Here is a 14601-nt window from a genome sequence, read left to right on the forward strand (position 1 = left end):
GGGAGGGGCGGGGACAGGTTTACCACACTCAGGATGAGGATGCCCAACTGTTGATATTGTCATTAAACTCCAAATCTAGATAAAGTCAGAAGTAAATTATGCTTCTCTTATTTCTGCTTTCTTTTGTGGGGAGGGTGGTGGTAGAAATATTTCTCAGTTTGATCTAATCTTATAGTAAGCCCTCCAAGGCTGCTTCATTGTTCTTTTCCTGTAATTATTATTTTGCCTTGGCCCATTCTGGGAAATTTGAAAACAAAATGGAGTTCTAGAAACTTCTGAGCAGTAGTCCTGTGAAGTGCTTTGGCTGTACATGGGGAGCAGAAATTGTACAAGGGCGTCTTCTTTGTTTAGATTTTGGTGTAACCTGCTGCTTTGAGTATACACTGCGCTTTAGTCTCTGCAGGCAGTGTGATTCAATGGAAGGGAAACAGATGTGGACTCACTAGGCCTTGGTTCATCTCCCTGTGCCTTGGACCGGTGCTTCCCTGCCTGCCCCAGCTTCAAACTCCAAACGTTATTATCCTTCACCAGCATTTCAGTGGATAAAACAGTAGCTCGTGTGTAAAGCACTCAAGAGCAGTATGGTTTCCCATTTGTTCTCCATTTGTCGTGACTCGTCTGTGTCCACTGTGGCTTCTCATTTATGAGTCGATTTTAGGCAAAGGTTTAAGAAAAAATAGGTACCTTTGAGTAAGAGGCATTTTAAATGCTTATAGTTAGTGCACAAAATACAGGGTTTCATTATGACATTTTTACAATATGTATCATTGTACTTTGCTCATTTTCTCTGATGTCTCTTCTTCTGCCTCTGTCCCTGTTACTGGTCTCCTCCCACCCCATCCAGATGCCCTGTTCTGTTTCCATGTCACATATACGGACTGATTTGTTACTTTTTGTTGCTGTTTAAAACAGTATGAACAAGGCAACTTCGAGAACGGAGTGTTTATTTGGGCTTCTGGTTCAAATGTCTAAGAGTCCATCAATGTCATGGAAAAGCAGCATGCGTGGCCTCTTCTAAACACGAGCCTATGGGAGACATTCTTACTCAAACCACCACAGGGGCATAGCTTTTAAATCTAGCTTCTGTATATGAGGGAACCTGAGTCTTTCTTCCCTTGTCATACAGTCCCGCTGCCCCTCCCCCTCTCTGTAGGCTCCTCTCCCCTCCCTCACAGTCCTGCTTTTACTTCCATGTCTCTCTCTCTCTCTCTCTCTCTCTCTCTCTCTCTCTCTCTCTCTCTCTCTCTCTCTCTCTCTCTCTCTCTCACACACACACACACACACACACACACACAGTGTATAATATAAGGGTTCCCTGAGGACCAGCCACATTGATTGAAATTTAAATCTTGATGACACAAGATGTTGTTTTATCTTTTTTTTCCTGTCTCATTTAGAAGGCTATTATATTTTGTGCATATTTAAAATAAGGATATCTTTTTTTTTTTTTTTTTTTTTTTTTTTTTTTTTTTTTTTTTTTTTTTTTTTTTTTTTTTTTAGAAAGAGTCAATAAAGAGGGAGGGAGAAGAAGGGTCATTCTTCATTTCCTGTAGATCAGCAGTTCTCAACCTGTGGGTTGTGACCCCTTGGGGGGAGTTGAAGGACCTTTTCACAGGGGTCACCTCAGACCATCGGAAAACACAGATACTTACATTATGATTCATAACAGTAGCAAAATTACAGTTATCAAGTAGCAATGAAAATTTTATGGTTGGGGTCACAACATGAGGAACTGTATTAAAGGGTCGCAGCGTTAGGAAGGTGTAACGTGTCTGAGTCTTTCTTGTGGGACTGTCTTTGGATTGCCAACCCCCAAATAATGATACAGAGACTTACTTTTAATTATAAAAGCTCGGCTTTAGCTTAGACTTGTCTCACTAGCTCTTATACCTTAAATTAACCTGCTTCTATTAATCTGCCTTTTGCCATGTGACTTTTTACCTTTCTTTCATTTTGTATGTCCAACTCCCTCTGTGTCTTCTTGGTGTCAACACCTTTCTTCTTCCCAGAGTCCTCTGGTACCTGGAAGTTCCGCCTAACCTCTTCCTGCCTAGTTATTGGCCATTCAGCTCTTTATTAAACCAATCAGAAGGCTCCTTGGCAAAGACACTCTTCATAATATAAACAACTGTTCTGCATCAGGAAGGTTGGGAACCACTGCTATAGGTTAACTTGGGCGTTTTTCACTATGAATAAAGTCCTTGCTGTTCTTTAAATCTTTCAGGGGATTTTGGGGATGTTTGAAGCTTAGTTTCATTTCCATCATGTCATTTCTGTTTTGTTAGCTGGGCCATCAGGGTTTCCACACTTGATTACTTGGGTGTCTTGCTTCTTTGAACCCCTGTAGAGTTTTGGTACTATAGGGACTTAGAGTATGGATCAAGAGATTTAGTTTGTGTGACTGTGTGTTACCATTTCAAAGCTCAAGGCAGCTGTTCCTGAGAGTGTCTATTCTTGGCCTTTTTTGGTGAAGTGAATTAGGCCCTAGTTCAGGCATTTCAGCATCTATCACTGTCATCTGTCAGCATTCCCACTAGCGTTGATTTACACACCATCTTCCCTGTTATGTAAACTACTATGGGTCAGTGAGTAATATAAATGCTTTGAACTGACTCATCAAAATGTTCATCACTATCTAAAGTAGAAATGGATCCTATTTAATATAAACACCTAGGGAAGTGGATACTCTTGAAAACTTTCTGTCAGGTTAAATTGGTACAGTGACTTAAGGGGGGTGGGTATTAATCAGTATTAATAAATACTGATGAGGCAGTATTTATTAAAGTTGGGTACCTTTGCACTCATACTGGTGTCTAAACACATGAGACCAAGGAAGAGTGTAAAAAGATAGTCACACCAAAAAGTTCAAAGTTTCTGATACTCAATCGTGGTTATTAATAAAGTCAGGTATATGGATATGATTTAAATGGCGTATAGCAGTTAAAACATGAGCATTTCAACATGGCTATGTTGTCATAAGACACCTTATAAAGGGAAAAGAAAGCAAGGCATAGAGTAATCCTCACAGGAAGAGATCATTAAAACTATAAAACAAGACCATGTGTTTTTTAAGGACAAACATATGGCTCATAATCAGAACTGCAGAGGGAAAAAGCCAGCACATACATTTTCAATAGAATTCTATTGCCCCCCAGAGGGCCCAAATTGGATCTGGGGAGATGATAAATCCCTCCAAAGCTCAACCCTACCCTAACGAACTGCATTTTGTAGTGCTTGACTTCTTTCATTAGGGAGAATTTAAATTTAATTAAAATTTTCTCCTTGAGGATCATTATTGAAAAATAAATAAAAATGGCATGAAACCCTGCTTTTCGGAAGCATGCACACGGGCCCTGTAGTCACACTGCTTGAGTTGATCCTGGCTCTGACACTCAGTGCTGAGCCTGAGGGAATGTGTTCACCCTCTCATTGCCTCCATGTCCCGCTTGCAAAATGAACAGAACAGTAAAGAAGCCAGCCTTCTGCATTGTTTGAAAAACGTCATGTGCATTCAGCTCAGAAAAACGGCTGGTGCCTATTGTTCATGCATGTTGGCATGTATTGTTGTTACTGCTCAGCAATAGGACAGGCCTCTACATGCAAGAATAAATAAGATGAGTAAGGATGTTGCCTTGATAGAGTTTGAAACATGGTGGAAGATATACAGATAAGGAAATGACAAGTTCAAATGCTGTGTCACCATTACTGTGACACAGGAAGTATGGCTGTTCTGGAAACCAGCACTCGGGCTTGTCGAAGGAAGACCACCAGACAAGGAGCCCGTGCATGGATAGGAGCTCTTTTGACAGGGGAGAAGAGCACGTGCAAATGCCTGATGGGCCTTGGTGAGAAGTGCACAGCATGGGGTTAGTTCAGTGAGCACTGTGGCGTGGGACATGGGGCTGTCCCCAGAAGCTCCTCTACCATACTACAAGGTCTGATGGTTGGACTTGGAAGAATTCTGTGAGGGGCACAGTGGTTCAGAGTGTGAATTGTTCTGGCAGAGGACCTGTGTTTGATTCCCAGCATCCACACTAGGAGGCTTACAGGTCTGTGACTCCAGCTTCAGAGGAGCAATGCTCTCTTTTGGCCTCTGAGGGCACCCGTACTCATGTGTGTGCATAAACACACACACACACACACACACACACACACACACACACACACACACACAAATATAAAATAAACCTCTTTAAAAACCAAATCAAACCAAACCCAGCATTTGGTGAGCTGGTTGAAATCAGTCATGGTGTAGTATTTACACTGCAGAAATTGGCAACCCTTTAGTATTAGAATGGGTGGGTTATAAAGTTTGAGATTTTGTAGGGCTTTGAAAGCCATATTAAGGAATTGAACAATATCTTAATGAAGCCTGTGTTGGTATAGACTGCTTACCTAGCAATATGGAAGGCCCTGGGTTCATCTATAGTCACACACACACACACACACACACACACACACACACACACACACACAGACAGCCTGTGTAGTTTGATTGTTACGCTGGCCTTGGAGTCTTAGACCTATATTTGAACCCTGACTTGACAATGTTCTGGGGCAAATTCTATAGCAATGCCAATCAGAGTAAGCAAGTCCCATTCTCACCGCACGCTGGCCATGGTAATAGTCTTTGTTATTTGGGAATTGAGCCATTTGGGAAGAGTCCGCAGCAAGCTGGGATAACTAGACCACAGAGCAAGTCGGTTTGTTTTTCAGGAGAGATGTAGACCTTCGGGTCTCCCGGCTCTAGGATTCTGGCTCTAGGTCATGATGAGCCAGCCTCCTGACTATAGGCCAACTCTTCCGCTGGGCTTTGTACGGTCAAGATTTCCTCCAAGGCAGGCTTGGCTGTGGGTCTCAGCCTGCGCTGATGTCTTCTATCCTATCATCTCCTGGTGCAGCGAAGGCTGGAATTATGCGAAGGCAGCATCGCTTTAGGTAGCACATAATGAGCAGCTCCCACAGTGCAATCCCCTTACTCTGACATTATCCGGCCAGAGAACTTACGTTCTTCTGAAAAGTGAACTGACTGTCCGGTCTGAAGATAAACTCACATTCAAGTGGGAAAGGCCTGAAAATACCGTTCCTAGGCAAAGGCAACAATTGGAAGAAAAAGAAATGGCTGTGGTTTTTTGTTTGTTTTTCTATTCATCTGGTAACAAAGAACGTTTTTCCAGGGAAGGCTGCCCAACGCCAGACATAAACTAATTAATAGGAACAAATAGCCTGCAATTGTTTCAAACAACAATAGGGAAGAAAGCGCTCATTGTCACTCAGCCCCGGGCTCTCGGTTTACTCAGCCAGGCATCTACTCAGCCAGGCATCGGCCTTGTGAGATAAGTTTGTGTTCTCTGCTTTGCTCCTGCCTGGTCTCCAAGATGCAGGCTTGTTTTCTTGTGCTGGGCCCGCCCCCAGTCCTGACCTCACTAAGGTGAGTCCCAGGATGGTTGGACTGACAGACAGAGGGAGTTGCCTCAACTGATTTATAGCTACCCTAGTCTGGAGTTGATAAAAAGCATCCATATCCAAGGGACCCTGAGGAGATGTGTTTGTAGACAGGAACCACAGGGTTTGGTAATGTGTTCCTATCCCGTGGATGTTGAGGATGTGGGGTAGTTGCTGTTTTCTGTTTCTAGAACTCAGCTAAACATTTATTTCATTGTGGTTGATGAGGTTCCAGGGAGTCGAATGGTAAAACTTGGATTTAAGTTTTATTTTTGATGTTCATGGAAAGGTCAGTAGTTCAATACCAGAGTATGTCATTCGGTGATACGCCCTGGTGTCCCCAGATGGGTGTCTGAGTCCCTACAAGGTGCTTGGCTGCCATCCCTGGGGTTCCAATAAGGAAGGGACCTTTGCCTTCGGTGTTGTGGACTCTGTTCCCTTCTGCGTGTCAAGTGTGAGATGGCATTTGTGTTTACACTAGTAGCCGGAGAGATTTTGATCCCGTTAAGTGATTTTGTTTGTTTTCCTTAAAGGTGTATGATTGTGTTGATTTTCAGTGTTGGAGCAGATTGTCCCCCCATTTCTCATCTGAGGTCTGGAACTGTTTAAAAGCCTTTGTGTTTTCAAATTCTACCTCTTAGAAGCTTTTACTTTGAGTTCAGTGAAAGTCATTAAGTTTCATTGCAACACTGGATATGTTACTCTGAGTTCAGAAAATCTCCGTCTCCCCACTTCTCCCTCCCTCGCTCTCTCCCTCCTGTGTGTGTGTGTGTGTGTGTGTGTGTGTGTGTGTGTGTGTGTGTGTGTGGTGTTGTAGAATCCCGTGGTTCAGGAGGTTTTCAGACATTCTCAAGAATGAACATAAGCTCCTTCCACAACAACCTAGAGGCACCAGTTACCAACATTTGGCCCACTCGCTTCATTTGCCGGAAGATGAACCACTTTAAGCCACCAGCTTTGCTCCATCTCTTATCAGTCCACACATCTCACTATTCATCTGCCGGGTATCATTTGTTTATAGAACCACAATTCCATTATCACACTTAGGGACTGAAAGCAACTGCTGACATCGCATTGTACTCAGTCATGTCGTCTTGGAAGCCAGCGGACTGATCCACTCACTCTTCGGTTATTAATCCATCCCACAAACTCACATCGTTTAAAAAGACAGTTTCATTTTCCTCTTCACTCGCTGAAGAACATGGAAATGATAACCAGATTGCTTCACCAACAAAGACTACAAAAATGGGATGCACACTGGAGTGTCCCATGTAAGGAAGTCAAGGCAATAGTTGCACGTAAAATTTGCCAAGGAGTCATGCATGATTTTTATTACCCTAAATCATAAATAATTAACAGTTGTGTGAAATACTATTTTAGTATGAACCATTAATTGCAATGTGATGTTCCCTGTGCCACACAATGAAGGCAGAGTGTGATCTGGCCTTACACACATGGGCCTGAGAGAGAGCGTTCATAGGCTTAGATCCATACAGAGCTTGCAAGTCTGAGCTATTGTGTACCACGGCTAAGTGACCTTTCAGTCCAGGTTTTTCTTGCAGCTTTATTTTTCATTTTTGTAGAATTAAAACAACGTGCACCATTCTTGAGAGTCTAAATGGGAAGGCGTCTGCTGAGTGCCTTGTGGCGTCTTTAATAGATACCAGGCAGATGTTAGCTCTCACCATGTTCCCCATGGTGGTTGGGAGAGTCCTTTACAGGAGAAAGTGGTTACTGCGCAATGGTTTGTGTATGTGATGTGCATTTGTCTTATGCCAGAAGACCCATCAGAGGAAAGCAAGTTAGATAAACACTCTATGGAAAAGTCCCATGCATTGCCAGGAATAAATGCATGGGGAGATAAACATGGAGATTTCTGACTTATTCCATCTTGATCTGTGTTTCGATTAGAAGTTACATTTCTTCTTATATTGCTATTTAAATTCATTTATGCCCCTTCTGTGTTTATAAACTCAGCAAGTTTGGGAGGGTATCTTATTTTGGAATCTGAGAGTTCGTTTTCAATTTTTCTTTCCTAAGATAAAATCACATGGGTGGTGGTGGGGAGCCTAGGGTAAACCACAAAAGATACCTATGGAGTTTGTTTATTTATCTTTCTAATATGTCCTTTTAATTGGTTCGGTCTGGAATGGTTCGTGAAGCCGCTTCTTTGTCCTTAAAGGGCCTGTGGCTTTCTCTTTTGCACCCACTCTGGCGTGTGTCAGTTTTATACTTCTAGGGTCTCCTGATACTCAGACTTTTGTTACAGAGTCAGCATATATGTCAAAGTGTCATGGTGTCCTGTGTTTACCATAACCATAGGGTCCAGGGGTTATCGTCTTTTGAGCTCTGAACCTTGCTGTAATGAGACTGTCGTTAAAGAAATCAGCCTGAATTTGTTGGGCGATGACCCTGCCACACTATAGGTGCAGAGTGTCACTTCAACACTGCCCTGAGGTGAATCACAGTTGTAGTCAGGCTATCGGAGAAGGGAAAGGTGTGTTTCTTCTACGTGCTCCTTAGCATGAGCTGGGGCTGTGGTGCAGATTCGTCTCTGAAGCTGCCATAGGGCAACTTTCAAAGATGCATTCAGCCTGTCGCAGAGCTATGAAGTCTGGCAGCTACAAGGACAGGGTGCATAGTTGTGGATGAACAAGAGCTGCGTGACTCCACGGTCACAATGTCCAGAGGGTAACCTCCCCACACTAACGTTAGAAGAGTCTGCATCAGCCAGCAAAGGGAGGCTTTGGAGTCTAAGTTCAGGCCCATATTGGAGATTGTTCACTGGATTCATGCATGAGCCCCAACTCTGAGCACATTGCTCCAGAACTTTGCTTAGCAGTACCTTAACTGTGGTTGGTAAGGCAATAAAGTCACCTGGAAAAATAATAGAGGAGTGGACCCAGGAGAATTGCAGCTCCGTAGCTTAGTGGCACAGGTCATAGTTCAGGGCTAAATTGGAGGGATAAGCTGGGTTGTGTAGAGATGACGTGGTCAGGAGATCTCACCTCGGTGAGACATGTCCATATGGAGGGACTCACCTGCTATATCACACTGTCATGAGTAGCTTGGAGCCCTAAGGTGCCACTGAGGCTGCATGTGGGAGTTCACCTCCCTGGCAGTGGAGAAGAAAGTAAGCAGATAATGAGAGGGTGTGCTGCTGATGTGAGGATTACAGTCAGCAGACACATCGGACAGTGTGCGTTTCATAAGAATTGAAAACAATTATTTTGTAAGACAGAATTTCACACCACAGTCCAACATAGCCTTGAACTTGTGGTAATTTACCTATCCCCTTCCCCGCTTTTTTTTTTTTTTCCTTTTGAGACAGGGTTTCTTTATGTAACAGCTCTGGCTATTCTGGAACTCACTTTGTAGACCAGGCTGGCCCCGAACTCATAGAGATCCACCTGCTACTGCCTCCCAAGTGCTGGGATTAAAGGCATGAGCTATCACCTCCTAGCTTTACCCCAACCTCTTGTGTGCTGGGATAACAGATATAAGCCACAATACCTGGCTTAATCGGATTTTTTTTTTAAACTACATTTTGGCCTCAGTGGTGACATACACCTTTAATCTTAGCACTCCGGAGGCAGAGGCAGGCAGATCTCTGTGAGTTCAAGGCCAGCTCAGCATGTCTACATTATGGAGTTTTAGGCCAGGCAGGGCCACACAATAAGACCTTGTCTCAAAAACAACTAAAACTTATGTCACTTTATTCATTTCATGTTCCCCGTGTGTGTGTGTGTGTGTGTGTGTGTGTGTGTGTGTGTGTGTGTGTGCACATGCCATGGCACATACGTGGAAGTCAGAGGACAACTTGATAGAGTCTGTCATCTCCATCTACTAGGTGGTCCTAGGGATTGAACTCATGTAGTGAGGCTTGGCTGCAGATACCACTGTCCGCTGAGCCGTCTCACCAGCCCCAGGATTCTTATCAGTACTTTTTGTTCAAGTTTCCTCTTAAAATTATTTACATTTTCTCTTGATATGTAAAAGAGGAGAAGCTGCTTTTTATTGGATGTTTTATTATAATTCTTGGCCCACTCATAGCAAAAGCAGTTTCACAGAGCAGTTTTATTTACTCTAAGGAACAGCAAAAGAAAGTAGTAGATGATGGTAAAAACTAGAAGGAACAAGTGTTTGCGACTTCTGTTTGAAAACGGAAACAGAACAGGCTGTAAGTAGAATATGCTGCAGAAAACTCAATGCACACTGAATATGTAGTTTGGGCCGATCCATTCAGTTGCAACTGCATTTCAGACATTGCTTGTGGCCCATGGAGGCTCATTCCCTGTGGGTTTTGATTTACATGTCAGCAGAACAGATGTCATAGGAATGAATTACTGATACTCAGTCTTAAAGGAAGGTGGGTTTAGGTTGAGCCTGGTGGTGCATGCCTTTAATCCCAGGACTCAGGAGGCAGAGGCAGGTGAATGTCTCTGTGAGAGTGGGGCGGGGACAGCCTGGTCTGCATAAGGAGCTGTAGGCTAGCCAGAATTGCATAGTGAGTCCCCATACCCCCGACAAAAAGGTGATGTTTTCCTCTCCAGTTTTCAGATGAAGAAATTATACTCTCTTCTCCTCATGAGTGCATGTGCTGGTGAAGGCCAGAGGTTGGTCCTAGTTGTCTTCAATTGCATCCACATTATCTTTTGAGACAGGGTCTCTTACTGAATTTGGAGGCCCCCGATTCAGCTAGTGTAGCTGATTAGCAGGCCCCAGGGGTCTTCCTGTCTGCCTCCCCAGCACTGGAGTTACAGGGGCACCCCGCATGGTGTTTTTGCATGGTTGCTTAGGGTCTCAACTGAGGTCCTCATGCGTCTATGGCGATCACTTTACAGCCTTAGCCATGATGCCCCATCCCCACCTCTTTCTTTTAATGGCTTAGATTGAATTATTTTTTTAGATGAACTATGTTCATCTAAGTACAGTGGTGAAATGTACAGGAATGTATCTATTACTTTGCTTCATAAAATGTTAACATTTTGATGCAATTTCTCAATCTTTTGTGTTTTAATAAATAAAGGAAATGAATATTTACCAGGAAGGTTATTGAAGTCCTTTGTACTCCTTTCCCAATGCTGTTAATCATCCAGATCAGAATTGATGATTCTTATTCTCTCTGTATGTATCTGAGGGCATACGTTTCTGTGAGAGAAATATGAATAATTATAATCAATTTCTATAATTTCTAAATGTAAGGATGATGTTCCACATGTTTACCTGTGCAGTTTGCTTTCATGGTTAGTGTCTGTGAACTGGCTTTATTTAATTTCTTTTTAGTGTATCCTCTTGGCTATACTGTAATTTATTCCTTCTCTGGTGGTTCAGTATTTCTGCTGCTTCTTTATTTAAAATTATATATATTGAATCTTCTTAGGCACATTTGTGATTTTCCCTCCCTAGAGTCCAGTGTCTGATTATGTGAATTTGAGTCATTTTCTCGAAACCATTTTTCAAAGCTGTTGTACTGAGTTTCCATTCTCTAGCATAGTATGACTGTCCTCACTGGCTGTGACATTTTCAGACAAGTTAATTTTGCTGTGATGGAAAAACCTGGACCTTTCTGCAGATGCTGCTCAGCCTTATCTGGCTCCTTGTGAGGAGAATTTTCATGTGGCTATTGGCTGTTACGGTCTTCTCCTGGGAACTGTCTGTCCATGTCTTTGCCCATGTTTTTTCTGTTGAATCATTTTGTTTTTCTCGGTAAGCAATCTTTACTCCTCACTGTAAAGAGAATCTTATACACGTAAATGGCCAAATTTCATACAAGTGTCCCCTCCCATTCATTATGGTTTTTTATAGTACTGAATTCTTAAATTTTTTGATTAACTAAATTTGGTCAATGTTTTGGTTTCATTTGGAAAAATCTTCCCACTATTTATAGGTTATAAATACATTTTTTATTTTCTTCCAAATTTTTCAGAGATTACTATGTATAATAACTTATAAAATATAATTTATAATAAATACAACACAATAATATATAATATAGTAAAAATATGTATTACATAATATATATGTAGTATATACACACACACACACACACACATATCACATCATCATATTGGTTTTGTGTATGATAGTGGTTTATACAGCCTGAAGTGAGTTTCTGTGCATGACATAGGTTAATATTTTTAAATGAATGAAGAGTTGATGGGTGTAGTTGGTTGTTTTTACTCTTTGACTCTTTTGTGGGACCCACCACACAGCTCCCAAATCAATACATGTAGAGTCTTATTATTACTTGTCAATGCTTGGCCTTAGCTTGGCTTGTTTCTTGTCAACTTTTCATAGCTTTAATTAGCCTGTCTATCTTTTGCCTCTGGGCTTTTATCTTTCTCTATTTCTGAATACCTTTCTTTACTTCTTACTCTGTGGCTTACTGTGTAGTTGGGTAGCTGTGCCCTAGAGTACTCCTTTTCTCATTCCTTGATCTTTCTCCCCTCCAAGATTTCTTCTTCTATTTATTCTCTCTACCTGCTAGCCCTGCCTATCCTTTCCCCTGCCTTGCTATTGGCTTTTCAGCTCTTTATTAGACCAATCAGGTGTTTTAGACAGGCAAAGTAACACTACTTTACAGAGTTAAACAAATGCAATGTAAAAGAATGCAATACATCTTTGCATCATGAAAAAAAATGTTCCACAGCATAAACAAATGTAACACATCTTAAAATAATATTCCACAACAGATGGGTAAAGCCTTGTCACCCTATCAAGCTGCCATATGTGTGTTTCGGTCTCTCTGGCCAGTTACAGTGGTTTTTCATGCATGTCTGTGCTAACCTTGAACTTGCATTTTCTGCCTTGGGCTCCTGGGTACTGGGATTACTGGTCCATGCCACCATTCCTGGTTGGGCAAGTCTTATTCCTCTAATTGTTTTTCCCAGTGTGAAGCCACCCTTCTTGTTACCTGCACTGTGTGTGAATTGATAGTTTCTTCTGATCCATTATTTTACTAATATGGAGATTGTTAAGACTTCTAGCACTATTAGTGGCCTTTAGTTCAAACTCACTGCCTCACACAAAGCCATTTTTTCCTTTTGGTTCCATTTAAAACCTTGTCCTCACTGGCCATGATAATCTGCTGTGGGTGTAGCCCATTCATCTTGGTGTGCAGTTCTTAATTGGCTCGCTCAGAGAAACATCTAAAAGACTTGCAATATTTAAGCCTGCATGTCTTCTGTATTTTTAGTGGCTTTTATCATTCCTCCTCTTAGGGACAACTCAGACTTTTCTGGAAATCTACCAATGTGATGATGTTCCTCTTTCTTCAGCCTGGTAGAGAAGAGCCTCTCATGATGTATTCTCACTGACTCACAGTTTGCTGCTGTCCACGGGTTCTTTACACACATATAAACATCACTTGATGTACTGTTTTAGGTGAATTTCTAAAGCATTTCATTATTGCACATTCTTCAGCATCCTAGGGAACTAGAGTTAAGCCATCCTGTAGTTCGTGTCAGTATTGTTTTGTGATCTGGAATTCTAATGGGAAACCATGCCATTTTTCTTCTTTTTAATTTGAGGCTCAAAGAAGGATGGGGATTATTTTCCTGGTAGTAAACTTAATCACATTTGAGTAAATTCCATGCTGCCTCTTTTTCTACTCTTATTGAGAGACAAGTGTAGGCAATTCACTTATTTTAGATTTAATAACTAGAAATAAAAAGGTCATAGATATCTTTTATGCTTCCATTTCAAAATGAGAGAACTGGGACTCGGAGCCATCACCTACCATATTGAACACATTAACTGGTGGACATTAGAATCAGGAAGAGACCTGCTCCCAGAAGCACATATCGTCACACATTCCACCGCGTTAATAGAAATGGGACCACATGATCCCGAGGAGATGGAGACAGGTGACTCCTTGGAGCTCATGGGCTAGCCAGCCTAGTCTATTCAGCCAAATCCAGGCCAATGAGAGATCCTGTCTCAATAGCCAAGGTGGCTGAAAAACAATAACCAAGGTTGATCTCTGGCTTCTATGTGTGCATACACACTGTGCATGTGCACCAACACACACAGATCTATTTGCACATAAAATGCATACACAGAAGTGGAAAGCAAGTTGACTTTGTTCATATCATATTGCTGGCTCTTTACCCAGCGTAGATTCAGATACCCTTAAAACATGCCAGTGGAGTACGTATTTACATTCTTATCGGATTCCCTGCTAAAGCACACAGGTCTAATTAGTGTTTTGAGAGCTTTATGCCAGGTGTTTGTTTTTCCTCTTGGCTAATGAGTGCGTAATTGCCTTGTGGGAGATTAAAAGGCATGTCAGATGGACAGGAAGTGGCTTCAGCAGGCACTCACGTGTATCATTTTGGTTCTCTTTGAAGGCCTAGTGTTGAGCTGCATCCATGGCTAACATTCCATAAATGCCTGGGAAGTGGGAGATGAGTGAGTGAAGGACAGAGAGACCCCAGACAGCTCCATAACGACACCCCTAGAGTTCAGCCTTGGCATGTTCTTGTGACTTTGAAGATCACAGATAGGGTGAGGAAATTAAGATGGGCATCTGCTTCGCAGAGTAGTCACTGAGGTCCCACCGCCACCCCACGCTTGGCTTCTGGGATGCAGTGAGCAGTGCATCCCAGAAGGATGGGATGGGCGTGAATGCAGACTTTCTGCCGTGGAGGGACATTTCATTTAAAGATAATTTTATCTGATCTGCATATTTATTCCCTCTCCAGGGCAACATTTGGCAGCTTCTTACTCCACAAGGATTTCTAGTTGTAAAGATTTAGACTGTAGAGTGATAGCTTTCATTTAAAAGTATTTACTGAATTTTGTCTGAGTACATATTCGTATTGCCCCTATGATTCTAATAGTAAGTATTGGTTTCTTTTCTCAAAGTAAAAAGGAAACTGCTTATGGTCTTCTGCAGATACACTGGGGAATCTCAGTCTTTGCCTTTTGCCATTTCCTTCAGTACAGCCAGCTGGAGACCAAACGCTCACATGTTTTCTTCGGTGTGGAAAGTGACCTTACTTCAGTAATCACCCAAATTACTGTTTGCCTCCGCACATTCGGGTAATTTTTGCAGACTGTCACAGTTCAAATAGTATGTTTACTGCATTTTGATTTCTTGCTCCTCCTCCTCCTCCTCCTCCTCTCCCTTATATGATTCGTACCTGGACAATA

General features: G+C 42.2%; 1 protein-coding gene across 8 annotated transcripts in view; it reads left to right on the forward strand.

Annotated features, from left to right (window-relative positions):
• Lpar1 (lysophosphatidic acid receptor 1) overlaps nucleotides 1–14601 on the forward strand; it is a 125981-nt gene that overhangs the window by 52033 nt on the left and 59347 nt on the right. Inside the window, exon 1 of one of the 8 annotated variants that reach the window (XM_052717139.1) lies at nucleotides 5302–5431. The exons of the other annotated variants lie outside the window; for them this stretch is intronic. The gene's annotated coding sequence lies outside the window, so the exon portion shown is untranslated. Of the gene's footprint in view, nucleotides 1–5301; nucleotides 5432–14601 lie in introns of those variants that run through there. 8 annotated transcript variants of the gene reach the window in all.

Source organism: Peromyscus californicus, unplaced genomic scaffold (genome assembly GCF_007827085.1).
Source record: "Peromyscus californicus insignis strain IS unplaced genomic scaffold, ASM782708v3 Scaffold_5__1_contigs__length_169319896, whole genome shotgun sequence".
In the NCBI taxonomy this organism is placed as follows: domain Eukaryota; kingdom Metazoa; phylum Chordata; class Mammalia; order Rodentia; family Cricetidae; genus Peromyscus; species Peromyscus californicus.